This window comes from Pinus tabuliformis, chromosome X (genome assembly GCF_031772625.1).
Source record: "Pinus tabuliformis cultivar Carrire ecotype Pingquan chromosome X, CPIR1, whole genome shotgun sequence".
Classification (NCBI taxonomy): Eukaryota; Viridiplantae; Streptophyta; class Pinopsida; order Pinales; family Pinaceae; genus Pinus; species Pinus tabuliformis.
Window position 1 is genome coordinate 1,548,894,253 of NC_142308.1, and position 11,313 is coordinate 1,548,905,565.

Genomic DNA, 11,313 nt, shown 5'->3' on the forward strand with positions numbered 1-11,313 from the left:
ACTGCAGCACTGTCGAGGTCTTCCTTAAGGAACTTTGAATGTTGAGCTTAAGCATGGTGTCCCTAGTCATCACATTATGGCAGCCCCTAGATCAATCAAGGTGTGGGGTATGATGGTGCTATTGATGTCGACATCAACTACAGGACTCCAAGGGTCCAAATATTTTAGACAGATTACTTGCCCCAACATGAGAACAGACAGTTGTCCTATGACATTGATGGTTGAGGCATCTCTCTTTCGCCTACCTGGGTGCCTGAAACACTTCTCCTTAATCAATTTGTTGTATATCGGTACATATTTTATGGCCTCGAGAAGTGGTATTTTCACACACAACTGCTTGAGTTCTCCCAGAAGCTCATTCTCTTCTGGGTTGGGTTGTGTGGTTACTGTGAGTCGCTCAGGAAAGGGTGGAATGGCTTGGGGTTCACTTTCCTATTTCTCTTCCTCCTCCTCTAGGGGAGGAGGTTGGCGCTTTGGAATGACCTTCCCAGATCGTAGGTTGATCTCCTTGATCTCCATAGCATAGGTAGGGCATGTTGTCTCCCCAGTATATACCTGCTGGGCTTGTTTGTTGTTGGGGTTCGAGTTCGGTTGAGCAGGCATCTGGGGTTGTCTCGGAGGAGTAGGAGGTAATGGTTGTGGTTGAGCCTGTGGTGGAGGCAAAATGGCGGGAGGAGTGTTGTACTGGGGCCTCCACCCCGGTTGAGGTGCATTCCACTGAGGTTGTGGCTGGACATGTGAGTGAAACGAATGAGCTGCGGGTTGAGCAAGGTATTGAGGAGGATAAGACCACAGAGGAGGTGCAGGCCAGGAAGGGTGAGTAGGGGGACCCGATGAAGGCATGTGAGCAGACTGGTTGGGGTTATAGTAAGCTTGGGATGTCCCTTGCATCCCCTACTGGTAAGGTCTAGGTCCATGCCGCCTCCTTGGGTTGAGGAAGTAGAGAGGTTCAGGGGTTGCCTCAGTCCCTTGGTATATGGCTTTAAATCCTAGTAAGGTTCGGCATTTCTTTGTGGGGTGGTCCTCCTCACAAACGAAACATACCTCTACTGAGTGCAATGGACACTCGTTCTTAGGGTGTTTCCTCGTACATCTGGGACAGAATATGGCCAATGCCCTCTCAGCTTCCTCTTTCTTTTGTTGGATTCGGAAAGTATCAAGTTGCATGGCAATAGTTTGTCTCATCTCACTCTTGAGGTCTTCCATCTGGTTAGCAAACTCATGCTTGGAGAAGGTAGTACAAGCTGAAACTAGATTCCCCCTACCTCTTTTATGGGTTTCCCTAGAGTGGTTTCTAAACATAGTCTTTATGTCCTCATAAGGAAGTTGGTAGATGTCTCCCCTAGCTAGCATGTGAATGGTATCTAGAAGGTATTCAGGGACTCCTCGGAGCAGAACCAGCTTCAGAGCTTCAGGGTCAAGTGTGCACCTAGTCTGTTTATAGCTAAGTTGGAACCTTTCCTCGTAATCTTCTAAATACTCATCGCTCCCCATGGTCATCCAAAAGATTTCTCCCTTGGTTTCCTTGGACCTACAGTAGTCCCGATATTTGGTATTGAAAGCTTGCTGCATCTGAGCCCAAGTGGTAATACTGTTTCCAGGTAACCCCATGAACCAGCGTAATGCTGCATCCTTGAGGGTAGAAGGAAAGAGTTTCAACTTTTGCTCATCCTCAGCATAGTCATAAGTTCGACAAAGGACAAAAAACTCAAATAGGAAGGTATCAGGGTCTTTAGTAGTCAATCCATGGAAGTGAGGTAAAGCGGAGGGGCTTATGTTTTTCATTTTCATGTCTCCATTGGTCTCTCGGATGGGAAAGGCACCTTCTATTCTCTGATATTCTCTTCTACCATTTCAGTTTTCAGCCATGGCTTCAGATGGAGTGTTTTCTAACTCTCCTTCTGTTATAGGATCTTCGCATATCTCAAGAGGTTCACCTATAGGTTCTTCTAGATCACTGCCACCAAAGAAGAGAGAAGGGTGACTCAGTGAAGTGGTGCGGGTGTTGGGTAGGAATGTTCCGGTATTATCTCTGTTCTTACGAGGCATGAAAGGATCTCTGGTTTCTTTTGTTTTTTTCTTCTTCTAGGACCTGCAAAACTAAAATAGATTGAACTGCAACTAACTATCTTGCTGAAATGAAAATGCAGAATTGAAATGAAAGCATGAAAGGACTAATCTATCTTGCTTAAATGAAATTGCAGGAATTAGATGCTAGTCTACGCTCGCTGAATTGAAATGCTAATCTACGCTTGCAGAATTGAAATTGCGGAATTGAAATGCTAATCTATGAAAGCAGGAAATATCTACTCTACTTTTGCGGAAATGAAATGAAATAAACTACTTAGCAGAAGGTTGTAGGAGAAGATAGCAGAAAAGCAACAATCACCAATACTCTGACGCTTCCCCGGCAACGGCACCGAAAAGATGGTGGGCTCCAGTATTGCAGCAATAATGCTGCAACTCCTGGTACTCCCCTCCTTACTTTTATCAACACGGTAGTTCGTAACAAACTTGGAAGCGACGGTGTTGTATGCACAAGTACTAGCTCTTGCCGCAACTGTCACTTGGTCAACTAGCACAAGTCCGCTAGGGGCTTAAACCAACTTCTATGTGCTCTTAGAAGAAGCTTTTTAACTGATGGATGAAAGCTAACTCAAAGGAAGCTAATCTACTTGCGAAAAGAAACTTAAAGACAAAAAGAAACACAAACCCTAGCAAACCCTAATTTTACCGCCTAACCCTACTCATCCAAGAAGAATGATGGAAGCTATAGAAAGAGATGCCATTGACTTGTAAGAAGGTAAAATGCATGTGTCTAAGTTATCACTATCTGAAGAAAACATTTTTTGTATTTTTGAATAAGTTATTAGGATTATTATGTGTGTGCTTTTAACTGTCTTTTTACTGTGCAGGGTTTGATCAAGGAGGAGAAATTCTTGGAAAAGGTTGGGAAGGTTCAGAGAGGGTCTAAGGAGTCCCTAGCACCCTTCCAAAGAGTTTCACAAAGTTTGTCTGTCAAGAAACCTCATTTGTGATCCTCTAGAGGAAGTCTGCAGGGGTTCTACAGGATGTTCAAAGATTTCTATAGGATGTTCAGAAATTTCTACAGGATGTTTAAAATGTGGATTTTAGAGGATGGGTGACTGAGGGAAGATGCATGAATGGATAGGGACGTAGGATAGGGGCCTGGAATGACCCAGGGGCTGGTGGATGGAGTGGTGAGAGGGTGTAGAAGGCTGACTTGGCTTAAAGAGGGCTAAGACAATGATTGAGCAAGAAGGTAGGGTTACGTGGGCAAAAGGACATGTGTTAGACGAGGAACCTAGCTAGGAGATGGAACAGCTGGCTCTGATGAAGCTTAGGTGGATGAGAGAGTGGTAGAGATGTGCTTCACGGTGTACATTTAATTGAATCAACAAATTCTTACAAATAATCAAAGTCCTAGCTAATCTAATCTAATTGTCAACAAAGCGAATGAACAACAACTTGATTTGGAGAGAAAGCCATGTACATAAATCATGCAAAGAAACATTTCAGAGATCTGAACCCATAACTAACTTCTGCAAATGAAAACAGTACACTAAGGATTGCATGGTCAAGAAAACTAGTGTTTTTGTTGGGACAACACTATTTCTTCAATTCCAGCCCCTGATCCAATAAGTATGAGGTGAAACCAAGCGTGTTGTTGACCCTTTTCATGGAGCTTTTTTCCCTGTTATTATCCTACCAATCTATTTTAAACATCTGAAGCAATTCTATTCATAAATAGTGACCTATTCAACCAACACAACTAAATTTTCCCAACAGAAATATGTTTCAAATTCATAAAAGGAAAACAACGATTCATAAAGGAAACGTAACTGTACAAAAAGGAAGCCCTAGGCTCTCAGGTTGGGCCCAACCCTGAGAGCTATGGCTCCTATAGAAAACTCATAGTTGATATTAAATCAGACTGCTTCTCATTATCAAAAAAGAGTCATAATTCAAGAGTTATGCCAAAATGTCTACAAAAGAACAACGTAAAGCTAACAACACTATAGTGAAAAATATGCAATGGTTTCAAAAGTCGCTTATGAAGGCTGAGGCCTTAACATTTATACACCACGAGGGCCCTAGCTGGCCTCGTAAATCTATGGGACTTGGTTGTCCAAACTGTGAGTAGACAGCCCCTTCCAAAATCTTCTTGGATGCCTTCTAGATCTGGTTTTTGTGGCCTTTGGAGCTCAGAGTTGGGGGTGAAGATCTCGACAAAGGGCTATTTAATGCCATAGACAACCCCCCTATGAATCCTCACCTCAAGCTTGGCTGTCTTCTAGCCCATGATTGCTCGGTTTTGCTCCAACATGTGTCAAAAAACCTAAAATTAGCACGTGTTAGCCACCTAGGAAGAGTGACTACCCTTATTCGTACAAATGACATAAACATACTGAAAAATAATGCATAAGCTATGAAAAAAGAAGGATTGAACAAGGACTGAACAAGGATAATTAGGCCAAATGAGCCCAACAAGTTACCAGATTTGGGGCTCATCAATACTCTGCTGACGAAAGTGTTGTTCATCCTTTGAGCAACTTAGTGACCTCATTGTGCCTCATCCATGGCCCTCGTGGCCTCTCTCTTGTGCATTAATAATATTGGCTACAAGCTCTGCAAGGACAAGCCTAAAAACATGTTTTTGAAGAGAAAAATCAGTGTTCCTATAGACCGTTAGCTTTCTTTCTTATCCCTATTCAATATGGGTTCTTGAATATTTTTCATCTTGTCAAGGTCTTCCACACCCTTATCAACATTTTGCTAACTTGTTCCACCATTTGTACACCTCTAACATCTTCAAACTACCTTTATATGAGAACTAGGATATCGTGTATTAATTCCTGTCAAAGCCACAGAAAACCTACAGGAAACCCTCTTAAAACTATAGGAAACCCATTTTGATCATAAATGATAGTCTGAGGTTAGGTAAGACCCTTACTTGACTTCAGGGAAAATTTTAGGGGCAAATTTTTGTCCTTGGTCCAAATTAACAAGTTTTATATTTTTATTGGGTGAATATTTTGTATCACAATACATTGTTACCAATAGCCTCAAATTTATTTTATAAAAAAATTAGGTATGGAGGTTAGCCCACCTTATTTTAAGGGAGAGAATAGAAAAGGTAAATTTAGCCCTTGAAATTAGGAGTTACAACCCTAATTTTCAAGAATAGGGAATAATGTTCTTACCATATTCTAAGTTTGCATATGTGTAGTCATGATCATATAAAGAATAATGGAAAACATTTTTTTTATATTTACTTCATAATTCACCTTATATTTAAGTGTAAATAAATAAAAATATAAACAAAGTGGAGTATGGTAAATAAATATAACCTTTTTTTATACTTACTCCAAAGGTGTGGTAAATAAATATAAATATGAATAAACTAGATGTATGTTAAATAAATGAAACCTCTTTTTATATTTAGTCCATAACTCTCTTTCTATTTAAGAAGGCTCAAAAAAGAGGTTTTATTTAAGTGAATCCTATGGGCCAAATACCATGGGTCAAATTATTATTAATACCATGCAAAAGAACATTATTAACCCATTATTAACCCTAATATTAGTATTAATAAAAAAGAAAATATGGCACATGGTATTGACCCATTGTCACGTGGAATGTAAGTTATTTAAAGGGGGAAATTAAACTAGCATAGATCCATCTTTACTCTGGATCTACTAAGCACCGGGAGGGATCAAATATCGTGATATGCAAACTAGCATAGAGTGAAAAATATTCGATCCTCGGGCTTGGTAGATCAAGGGAAAAAATGGATCTTGTAATTTAATGTCACTTAAACATTTTTTTTGTTGATAAGTGGGTGAATCCTAAAAATCACGCTTACCCTGTGGCTGAGAGGCCATGACTTAGGGGCATGTAAGCCATTAAAGTCACCCGGGGTTCGCACCCGACCTGAGCCGCACCAGCGGGAACCATGCTGGCTTTTTTGGTATCAGCGAGACTAGAACCAGCGACCTTTGCTTACGGAGTGCCTTAGTAGCGCACTCCTTCACTGACTGTTCTAAATCTCTTTGATGTGTCACTTTAACATTTTAATTTGGTTAAAAGAAAAAAATAAAATAAAAATAAAATATTAATTTTTTTTAATTTTTATAAATTACTAATAGTAGTTTTTAAGCTCCAAGTTTATGATAACCCACGGTATTGACCCACGGCAATATCATGGTATTCATGCGAGCATAGACTATTTAAAGGGGAAATTCTATCACCTTAGATCCATCTTAATTCTGGGTCTACCAAGTGCTGAGAGGGATAAATAGATTTCATCCCTCCAAGAGTGGTAGAAGTGGAGTTAAGATGGATATAGGTTGGTTTTTATGATAATGAAGATATTAAATAGATTTAGGAAATTATATTATAAAAAAACATCTTAAGGTGAATGGTTAAAGCTACATTTAGTCACTTCACAAAATTTAGTAAAAAACACAAATATCTCCATTAATAATGGTTTTTCTGATTTAACAAAAAAAAAAAAATCAAAACAGTGAAATCTTATCACTCTTTCCACATCACCCTCAGAGAAGAGAGATAGTCAGTGCCTAGATTTCCCACCATTTTTCAAATGTTATCAATATGATATCTTCATGAAAAAGTTAAGGTACTGATGTTGGATTAGTTGTTTGAAAAATATGATGGTTTGTACAACCTTTCATCTTCTCTGTTATTCTTAATTTGTCATAATGATCTGTAGGGGTTTGGCCAATGCTTGAAAAGTATGCTGGTTTGCACAACCTTTCATCTTCTTTGTTTTTCATAATTTGTTGTAATGATCTATAAGGGTTGGGCGAGTGCATCATATTGTCCTAAAAGGTGGAGATTGTGCACCAAAAGGAAATTAATCCACATGTTACAACGTTGTTAAAAAATGCAAGACATATGAAGGTAGTGAATTATTCTAATAAGAAATTTAGATTGGGAGATACGTAATTAAATTTTATTATTTAATTGAAGATTTCTAATTAAAATAATAATAAATCTATATGTATATATTAATACATTGACTGGAAGGCTTCTGACAAGGGTCACTTCTTTCCATTAGATGCCCTGCAGGCCTTTAGGATACCTACTACTTTCTTATATTATATAGTTGGGGCTTGCTACTTGTTGGCGTGTTGTGGTAAACAAAATGTGTTTTTTTTATCTCGCAGTTGGAGTGTGTGGAATAAGGAAGAAATTTGATAGCTTGATAAAAGTATTACAAAATATGTTTTTTTAATCTCGTATTTCGACTCAATGGAATAACAAAGAAATTTGATAGCTTGACAAAAGTGGTATCATGACAAAAGTGGTAGAGGAAAGATTAATCTCTCCTACCTTGATAGAACTAGTGGTCAAGATCAACACCTACAAGAACTTTGTTGTGGACTATTATCAAAACTAATATAAGGATATGGATGAGTGTACAATGATGACCTTAACAAACATGACCACTGAAACTTGCAACATTGTTTGTAGGAAGACAAAATTATGTTTCTTTTTCCCAAACATGTATGTTAGTATATTACAATTTAATGAATATGTTTTCCTATTATCATATATGGTTTCATACTTTAACAAAACATTCACCAAGACTTCACTTTTTATTATTCAATGAAGGATTTGCCAAGATCTTACAAGATTTTATAATTCAGTGATAGATTCACCTTGACTTGACAAGATAATATAATCTGGTGAGAGATTTGCCAAAAAAATTATATATACATATTATATTATTGATAAAATTGCCTCCCATTTTCCTTTGTATTATGGGGATTCACCCATTTATTATACATATAAATTTAGGGTGGCTTTTAAAATTTTCCCTGCTTGACTTCCATGCTATTCTCCCATTTTTATAACAAGTTTTATGCCTTGGACAAAATCTAGAAAGAAATTAGAGACCTCTTGGAAAGCCTCTTTTGATCATTAAAGTTTGAGTTCTGTTTTGATGGTGGATGCCTCATTTCCCTTTTATTACCTTCTTCTTCTCTCTTGTGGCCTAGATGATTTCCTAATGGGCTTGGAGTTCTCTGTTTTGATTAGGTCTCTCTTAGGCACTGTCATTTTGGGTTTTAGCAAAATTCTTTCCTTTGATCCTTCTTGTAGCAGCATTATGCCCTCCTGTAGTACTCACTCCTTTTCCTTTATAGTCTCCTATCTATATGGGAGTGATGAGAAATGCTGAAGAGGGATTGGATGATGACGTTAGGGCTCAAAGGTAGTAGTGTAGGTTTGTGAAAATGGAGAGGATGCTCTGTTTATTTTTTTTTCAAGAATGAAATGGGATGGATGAATTATGAATAGATAGTGAATATGAAGTGGATGAAGGGCATGGAGTGTTGTGGTGACTTGGCCTTTGCAGGAATTTCTTCTTTTCACTACTATCCTCATTCCTTGAAATCATTACTCTTCATAATTTGACTCTTCACCATTGCATGAGTGAAGGAGTGAACTGCAATTAACTAGTTGAAGGCGGTTGAGACTGCTGACCCACCCTTTGCTTATAAAGCCTCATCTCTCATGCATTGACAACAAATTTCTAACTGGAATATGCTCAAGATAAGAGGTCAACAATATTGCATACCTGTACCTACTTGATGGCCTTCTTGTAGGTTATGTTTGTTGGTGATCTAGGTAGATATTGGTGGCCACCCGCCAAGTCCACTTGGACCTCCACCATTGTTTCTTTCATCTTTTCGGTTTCCTTAATTGTAGCACAATTTACTATTTTACTAGTTTTTCGGTTCTTGAACTTCCGAAGCCATTTTTTGGCCCTAAACGATGTTTTTTGGGAAAAGTGGAAGCAACATCGATCCATGGACCAATGCTGCTCTTACCAAAGTTATATTTATCGGATATATCTTTCTAACAAGATATTGTGCGCGTCAAACGAAGATCGTATGCCAAAGTTATGACCCCTGGAGGTTGATGTACCAATTTACCCAAATGGGGCCCAGAGATTGGTGTTTTATCTTCTAGGGTTAGGTTTTTGGATGTTAGGGTTTTCCATTGTTTCTCAACAATAAATAAGCCTTCGAGCCTCATTGTAACAGAGTTCAAAGGCATGTAGCTGCTGCATCTCTTCTCAGAGATAAACTACCATTGCCCTAGCTAGTCTATTTCCATTTCTGTTTGTAAGCATATTTCAGTATTTTACAGTAATAAAATGAAGTATTATTTCTGCTGCATCTCTATATGTGTGCTTATATTTGTAATTTGTTGCATTCCTGTTTAAACTTTTTCTCAACCTTCATGACATATTGGTATGCCATTTCGAGCAAGGAGATGTTTAGGAATTCTATTTCTTCCTCGATGTACTTGTGCACGTAGGCGTGGTATTTGAGTACCAAATACAACTCTGAATCCTTGATACCCAAGTTTATGCGAAGGGTATGGAAATATTAGTAAACTCCGGCACATCTTGGTCCCTTCCCTGTCGTAGCATGACCCACTTTATGTATTGATCCTCATAGCTTTCGACAGGGTAGCTTACAACCTCATTGTTTTCAGTATAGCCATGCCCATGGTTGTAATTGATTCCTCAGAATTTCGCTTTGTTAGAACTCTTGTGGTCAGAACAAAAATGAACCATCTCTTTTTTTCTTAAATGGAGGTTTTTCTTTTTATGAGTTGATGTCCTCTCTTGGACCATATCTAATTCTAATTTTTTCTTGACAGTAGGGAGTCTAACTTCTCATGTGGTGGCTCCTCTTGTATTTTAAAAATAACAAATAAGTGAATAATACTTATTCATAACAATATATTAACATTCACATATGTTATCCAACATTACTCTTGGCCCTGTGTCAATATCTCAAAAATATTTATAATTAAATACAAATAATTGTATTTGAAAAATTTATTGCACGAGGGGTATCATAGATTTGCATGTTGAGATATTTGGTCACTCTCGGTGCTTGGTAGATCTAGAGTTAAGATGGATTTATGTCCGTATTATTACATGGCATTTGTTAACTCTGTATAAGGAAAGTGGATGTAAAATTAAGGTGGAAATAGAAGTATTTTATCTATGGCCGACATATTTTTTTGTATCCCATAGGAACCCAATAGCCCACCTCACATGTAACTACTAGTAAACCTTTGGGGTCAATGACCTGTCCTCCTCTTCGTAAACCACGTCACAACTAAGAAGATTTGAACACTAGATCTCTCTATTATCACAGATTTCACATTACTTCCATCACCATTTGAGTTGCTCCCCCAAGGACATCTATGGCCAACATTGATTTGCTTTTTCTATTACTATCATTTTAATTATTATTTTATTATTTTTAAATGTAACATTACGTGACATCTCCCTCATACTTAGTTATAAAGTTCATATTGGTGCAATAAAAATCTAAGGCGTATCTTTTTTGTAACTAGAATGAGAAGTTTGTATTTAAATGGAAGTTTGTGCCTACATCACAACAAATCCATCAAGAAATACATATGTATATATTAAAAAAAATTATTTATGATCCCTCTTACCCAACAAAACTACATGTTTTTCTAGAGACACTGCAAAATGGAGAACATAAAAAGAATTTTCTAGGTATACATATTACAAAACTAGCCCAATAAAAAATGAAGTTTACATGTCATACTATAACTGATTGATAACACGGCCCTTTATAACTATTTAATGTCAATTCATTTAGCTCTGATGGAGAGGACAAGGCCTGATTTGGCCACACCCTTTATTAGCACGTAAGTCCACATCCTTATTGAAGGAACCCTCTCGTTGCTTTCCTAATTATTTTCAAAGTAATTTCTAATGTTTTCTTCCCTTGGAGAGGAGCTCTCCACCGAATGTTGATTGAGCGATGAGTCTCCCAAAACAGTGATAGATGTTACATTCTTTTCTCCAACTAATTAAATCCCTTGGTAGAGGGCATAAGCTTTAACTTTGGTTGTTTTACATGCATTTTCCCATTAATATTATCCTAACCTTAACTTCTAGAAAGCTAAGGTGTACTATGAGGTAATTATTTTGATGTTTAGGCATGATTTGATGTATATTATTAGGTGGACAATAGGAATTTTAGGTCCACTTAAATATTCATAGTAGTATACACAAATCAAAAGTTTAGATTTATTTGCAAAGCAGTTATGCCCTATTTTGTCTTTTAATTGAATTGGTTAACTAAAAATATGTATTATGAGCAAGTGTCATCTGAAGTGAGTTGTGGTTTTGGGCATGTAGAATTGATAAGTCATGGTATTGTAACAAATCCTAAAATGGGAGTAAATGTCCATGGTTAAAAAACT